A 7584-nucleotide genomic window follows, 5' to 3' on the forward strand; every position below is an offset into this window, starting at 1 on the left:
AGGCAGGTTAAGTCTTTTGTTAAAACTCCCAGGTGGTGCCAGCCCCCCAGGTGGGCAGCTGGCTAAACTCACAGGCTTTGTTTTTGGCAGAGATGGGATGATCAGAATAGTTTAACCACAGTAATTGCCTGAAGCTGAGAAATCTCCCTTTAAAAGCTCTGTATTTCTGACTGTGTTCAGGAAATTTGGGATTTTGAGATGAGAAGGTCTACCATATTTCCTCCTTTGTCGACAAAGTAAACTCTCTTTCCTTCCTCCTCAAACCACTTGTCCTTGTTCTTCTAATTTGGCCTCATAGACAAGTGGCTGAGCTTTTGGTAACAAAGGGGCAAGGCAGCTCTCTGAGGCCTGTTTTATAAGGGCACTAATCCCATTCATGAGGGCTCCATCCTCATGACTTAATCACTTCCTAACACAATTACATTGGTGATTAGGTTTCAACATATGAGTTTGGGGGACACGTTCAGACCACAGCAAGGTATAAACAGTCAAAGAAGCTTCAGCTTCTATTAATATATTAATACAGAAAACAGAACCAAACCTAGACATGATCATATTTTGGCCCCATACATGAACTAAATATCCTTTAAACAAAACATTAAAGGGTAGTAAATGGGGCAGGAAACCAGCTTATTAGAAAACGACTCTTGAGCACTGTATTAAAAGCTACTTAGAACTAGGAATAGTAATAAAAATGTAAAGTCACTTCACAGAGGCTGTGGTAGAACTTCATTTGTAACTAGCAGAATCCTGGTGATCCCCAATGCTGGTAGTGCAACCTTACCCAACTATCCAAATGGCTGGTAGGAAATCAGATAAAAAGTTTTTAAACAAAATACATATTGTGTCATCATACAGTATAGATCCTTGCTATTCAACATGTGGTCCATAGACCAGCAGCATAAATATTACCTGGTAGCATGTTAGAAACATAGAATTGGTACCGAAAACTTGGCACTTGTCCATGAGGCAGAATCAGAAGAACAAGGAGAAGTCTTCTGGGAGTGGGGAAAGAGATTTATTACCTTTGCCAACAAGGAGAGTAAAAAGCAGACTGTAGTCTCAAAATCCAAATTTTTCCTGAACACAGTCAGAAATGCAGAGCTTTTAAAGGGAGAGTTCTCAGCTTCAGGCAGTTACTGTGGTTAACTATTCTAATCGTCCCATCTCTGCCAAAGACAAAGCCTGTGAACTCCGCCAGCCACCCACCTGGCGGACTGCACTACCTGGGATAAGAAGAAAAGGCCTCCTCCCTGTTCCTCCCTACCACTGGCCCAAGGCAGGGAGGCAGGTTTCAGTTCTCCAAAGAGACAGAAAATATTTTTGCTTTTTTTGTATTTTCCAGGCCATTCCCTCCATTACAGAATCCCTGTCCACCTTCAGACTACTAAATTAGAATCTGCATTTTAACAAGGTCCCTAGGTTGTGATTCACATACACATTAAAGTTTGAGGAACATTGGTATAGAGCATGAACACAGATCTACATTTAAATAACAGCTCTGGCACTTAGCTTTGTAAGTGAGAAAATTATGTAATATCTTGAAACTCCAATTTCCCCATTTAAAAATCAAAATTATAATGCTAGCTGACTTATATGTTTGTTATAATAATTAAATGAGAGCCTATATGAAAAACATCAAGCAGAGTACTAGGAACCAAGTAAGTATTCCTTGAATATTAATTCTCTTCCTCTACTTCCCCTCCCATTTTAAGAGAAAAGAAAAAAAAATTAAATAATAAAAATTAAAGGAACCATGCAAAACTGTAAAGTTTAGAAATTCTTAAGTCACCCTACAATATTATTGAAAACTAATTTGAGACTTTAGCTCACATCCAAGCCAAGTTTCTTTGACTGAGTCCATAAACACAGCCTGGAGTTTATGAACTTACACAGCCATCACTGAGTATATTCCAGGTTGCATTTTGAAAATATGCTTCTAAACAATAATATAAGAACATCATAAATGCAACAAAAAAATTCAAATTGCATGTCCTGCTGACTCATTTTCATATATGAAGAACAGTCATATGTTAAAATTTAGAAGAAAATTGATATATTTTAATTTTTGGACTCCCAAACCACATAATCAAGTTCAAATGTTGAAATAACTATCTATGTTTATTTCAAGAATGCCTATAATAAAATAGTAACATTAAAATAATAATAATAGACTAATTATGCTGAACATCTACTCTTGTGCCAGGAATGATGTTAGGCTATTAGGCTATTTACATGTTTGCAGGAAAGCTGTGTAAAGAGAAACAGTACAATGGGTTGTGGCATTATGAGAAGTACCCTACAGGAAAAGGTACAAAGTTGTTGAAAAGATTGAAAATGTCTGTCTTCATGTTGAAAATGCAACTAACATAATTACTGGCTCTGTTCCCATCTACCCCTTCCCCTGATCCAACCCTGGAGATGCCACAGAAGTAAGAGAGAGGGCCATGTGTTTGGTAAATCAGTATAACGAACAAGAAAGTCACTAGCTTGAGATTAGGGAAGAAGCAACAGCCTAGAAGGGAAAAGAGTTTGGCACTGCCAACTAGGAGCTCGGGAAGGGAAGAAGCTTTTGGGAGTGTCCATTGTTTGACCCCACAGTGGCGTAACTGGGCCTTTGCTTGCCCAGGCACAACTGAATCAAAGATAGCAACCAACCCAGAAGCACAGGACACTCGAGTGGGCAGTTGTGAGCAACGATCAACAGGTTTGCTATGCCCTGAGATTTCTTCTCCCCTACTCCCTCCTTCTCAACCAAAGGGCCAAGTGATTACAACTGAGGAAGGTAACTCTTAAGAAAGAAAAATGCCGGAGCACAGCCTCAACCCTGAGGAAATTCTGCCACACTCCACAGGAGGACACAAACTAATATTAGGCTTTAGCCCTTGCCTCAACATACATGTTACCAGAAGAGGCTAACACCTCTAGGGAATATGAGCTCCAAAGAAAACTGTGGATCCATCTTAGAACAACAGCTAGGAAAGAAAGGCAGCAAAGTAGACAACCCATGTAAGAGAAAGCAGAAGGAATGGACCAGACCAAAGAATAACTTTAATCTTAATAAATAGTCTTCAGGAGATAAGGAAGGATACTGCAAACCAGAAGCTGAAGCAAGAAGACATAAAGAAGAATCAACTGGACATACTAGATATGCAAAACCTAAAAATTAAGACAAAATGAGTTTAATAGCAGAATGGACACAAAGTAATATATCATTGAGATAAAATAGATCAGGAAGAAATAATCATCATGAACATATATGCAACTAGTAATATGTCCATAATGTTTATATACTGATCAGAAATCTGAGAAGTAGATATCAAACTTTGCGTGTAATGCTTTTAAGATGCCCCTCTCAGAAACCAATAGATCAAGGTGACTCCAAATTAGCAACTGTATGGAAAAGCTAAATAACATATTGTTAATTCTGAATTTATTGATATACATAAAACTTTATACCTTCCAAGTTATGTACATTCTTTTAAAACACATGCATATTTACAAAATTAAATGCACTAGGTCACAAAGAAAGTCTCAATAAATTCCACAAAATCAGCACCATGGAGACTATGTTCTCTACTCATGATACAATACATATTAAAATTGACCCCAAATGATAGATTTTTAAATCTCACACGTCCAAAATCAAAATATCACACCAGTGAACAATAATTACAAGAAAATGAAAAGGCAAATTATGAAACATTTTGATTGAAATAGTATAAAACATCAAAAAGTTGGTATGCAATTAAAGCAGTACTTTAAAAAAAGTGAGAGCTTTAAATACATTTATCAGAAACCAAGAAAGCATGAAAACAAATTAGCAAAGCATTCAATTAAAAATAAAACCAGTGAACACAAGTAAACACAAAGAATCATGTAGAAATAAAATAATAATGATAAGGACAAAAATCAATGAAATAGATAATTTAAAAAACAAATAGTGAGGTTTAATAAAAATCAAATACTGGTTCTTTGACAAGATTAATGAGATAGATAAAATTCTGATAAAACTGAAAAAAGAAAAAATACACAACATGCAGAACAAAAGGGAGAAATAACTCAGACACAATAGATATTTTTTAAAAAATACAATAACATGATAATGAATTGAGAAAACCTAGACAAAAGGGATAATTTCTGGGAATTTATAAAATGACAGGAGAATTATAGAAAACTTTAAGTTCAAAGGAGCTTAGTTTAGACAAAGCTAAAGAAATTGTGACAGATATTTACATCAAAATCAGTGAGGAAATTCTATTTAGAACACCCACGGAACTTGAGCAAAACAACAAGAAAAATACAAGAAACTGAAACTGCCTATATTAAAATAATGTAAGTCCATAAGGCAAGAATAGTGATAAAAGCCTGATGTCTATAAAAGTATAGATATAGCTAAAAGTTAACCAGCCATTGTTCTCTAACTTCCCTATAGTGACTTATAACTGCTCACTACTTAAGTGTCTTGTCTCCTTGCCAGGAACAAGATTTGTGACGTCCCCAACTGCTTCTATCTATAGATAATACTGCTATTGTAAAACCTAAGACTGGTCTTTGAGATACCTTCCAGACTACGTTTGGGGATTCCAACTGACATCAACCAGACCAGTGGCCATGCATGGAAACTGATCCAACAAGTCCTGTGACCCCCACCCCAATCCAGGAACTCCTATTTACCAAGAAGACACTTTTTGCTTCCCAACACTATGAGTTCATCCCCAAGCAATCAGTAGACCCAATTCCCTAGCCCTTTATTTGCTAAACCACCTTTAAAAATCTTAGCCCTCAAATTCTCAGGGAGATGGATTTGAGAAACTGCTCCTATCTCCTCACCTGGTACCTTGTGATACTAAATTCTTTCTCCACTGCAACTCCTGCTGTCTGAGTGGCTTTTATCTGCATGGTGGGCAAGGGACCCAGTTGAGTGGTAACAAAACCCAGAAGAAAAAATTGGCAGAAGAAATGAACTGTTAGCAATTTATAGACAGTGAGAAACCAAATAGTTAATAATGCTTGACCTCACTAGAAAGGAAAAACACACAGAAATAACACAAAGCAAAACAACTCTTAACCCTTATAACACTTTACACCCTTTAGATTGTTAAAAAGAGAGAAAAAGAGAGAAAGAAATTGCTAAATGGGGACAAACGTAGAGAAATGGGAACCATCATGTGCTGCTCCTGGGAGTATAGATTTGTGAAGTTATTCTGGAAAGGAATTTGACCATACTCTCTGAAATTAATCATGCACATCCTATGATTTAGCAATCCCATCGCTGAATGCATATAGCGCCAAAGAAATCCAGGCACAGTTCCACAACGGTATATGTACAAGAACCCTCAGTGCAGCCTCCTTGTGGAAGTGGGTTGTTGGATACCACTCAGGTGTGCATCTTTAGCACTCAGTGTAAGTAACATGTGGTGGATGAATACCATGAGGCAACAAACTAGAAATCCACACAGTAACAAGGACTGATAATAAATATATACTGCTGAAACACGTAAGAAATAAAACCAGATCTATAGTACTAGAGCATTTAAATACAGTTGACCCTTGAATAATGTGGAAATTAAGGGCCCCAACCCCCACACAGTCAAAAATCTGTGTATAACTGTTGACTCCCCAAAAACTTAACTACTAAGAGCCTACTGTTGACTGGAAGATTTACCAATAACATAAACAGTTGATTAACGTGTACTTTGTGTTATATATATTATATACTATACTCTTACAATAAAGTAAACTAGAGAAAAGAAAATGTTATTAAGAAAATCATAAGGAAAAAAATATATATTGACTGTTCATTAAGTGGAAGTGGATCATCACAAAGGTCTTCATCCTTGTCGACATTCTTGTTGAGTAGGCTGAGGAGGAGAAAAAGGAGGGGCTGGTTTTGCTGCCTCAAGGGTAGCAGAGGCAGAAGAAAATCCCTGTATCAGTGAACCCACATAGCTCAAAACCTGTGTTGGTCAAGGGTCAACTGTACATTTGAAATCATATTCACAAGAATAAATACTATGCATTTTTCGGGGCACATATTAAGTATTAATACATGTATCAAACGCACTACACTGGGTGCCTTTAGTGGGAGGGGAGGAAATGGAGGTGAGGGGCCGTACAGAGGGAAACACGCAGGTGTGTGGAGAGAAATGGCAATGTGATAGAAAGGCAATCAGGTTACCTGGTCAGCACAAATCCTACTTGTGCTTTGCATGTGATCCACGGGTTTCAAATTAGGCAAGATAAGCAGACTCTGGGCAGTGACCATGAGCAGCTTACAAATCCCAAGAAATTGAACAGTAAAGCAAGAACCAATAGGGACACCCCTTGGGGCTGAAGGATGAATACTGGTTATTGTAAACTAGATGATAAAACCAGTATGGTATAATTAAAAAATACATATTTGGTCTTTGTCCCCAGTTCCTAGCACAGAGCTCCTAAAACCCTTGGAATCTCCTGAGTGATGGGTGTCTTTCGCATGCTAATGAGATGACTCCTGGCTAGGTCCCTAGGTAGCTTCAGGCTGGGAGATAGTCACAGAAAGATCCAGTAATCCATTATGGAGCTGGAATTTTTACACTCCAGCCCCACCTCTGGGGAAGTGTAAGAGGCTGGAGATTGAGTTCAATCACTAATGGCCAATAATTTTATCAATTGTGCCTGCATAATGAAACCTCTGTAAAAACCCTTAAACAAGTCTGAAGAGCTTCCAGGCTGGTGGTGAACACACTGATGTGCTGGGGAGGTGGCACACCTGGAGAAAGCATGGAAGCTCCGTGACACCCCAAACCGCCCCCCCATACCTTGTCCCGTGAATCTCTTCCACTTGGCTATTCCTGAGCTGTATCCTTATAATAAACATCAGTAAAGTGTTTTCCTGAGTTCTGTGAGTTGTTCTGGCAAATTATCCAATACACTATCTATACACAGCCAGCTGGTTAGAAGCGCTGGTGACCTGAGGCTTGTAACCGGCATCTAATGGGAGGGCGGTTGTGTGGGACTGAGGGATGACACCAACTCCAGGTTGATAGTGTCAGAGTTGAACTGAGTTTTTGGACACCCATTCGGTGTCAGAGAATTGGAGAAGTGGTGTCAGAGAATCACAGAACTGGCCAGATCAGTAGTTGGTGACTTATTGAATGAAGGGTTTGCCAATTTCCTGTAATACTGACCAAATAAAACTAGTTCAATATCACTCTATCTTAATCAAATATATAATGAAACTCTGGGCTTTAAAGAGGTAAGTCCTCTACCAGTCCCAAATTTGTAACACAAAGGTCTAACACGCAAAAGTGGAATAATCCTAAAATTTGAACTCCCTTCCTTTGTGGCAGCAACAAGAGCCATAAGAGTTAACTCATCTAAAAAAAAAAAAAACAAGTTCTCCAAGTCAGTTTGCACTGGACTGAACAGGATTTTCTTCTGATCAGAAAGTTCACTAACACACTGTTCTATGTGCATACTTTTTCATTGGATATAGAAATAGCAAATATTAACTGGTCTAACGCTGTTAGAGTGGTTTGTTTTTTCAGTCAAGCTGCTTTCATAATAGCAAAATGGCCTCTCCACAACTCAGTGTGGAAA

The sequence above is a fragment of the Lemur catta genome, chromosome 6 (genome assembly GCF_020740605.2).
Source record: "Lemur catta isolate mLemCat1 chromosome 6, mLemCat1.pri, whole genome shotgun sequence".
NCBI lineage: Eukaryota > Metazoa > Chordata > Mammalia > Primates > Lemuridae > Lemur > Lemur catta.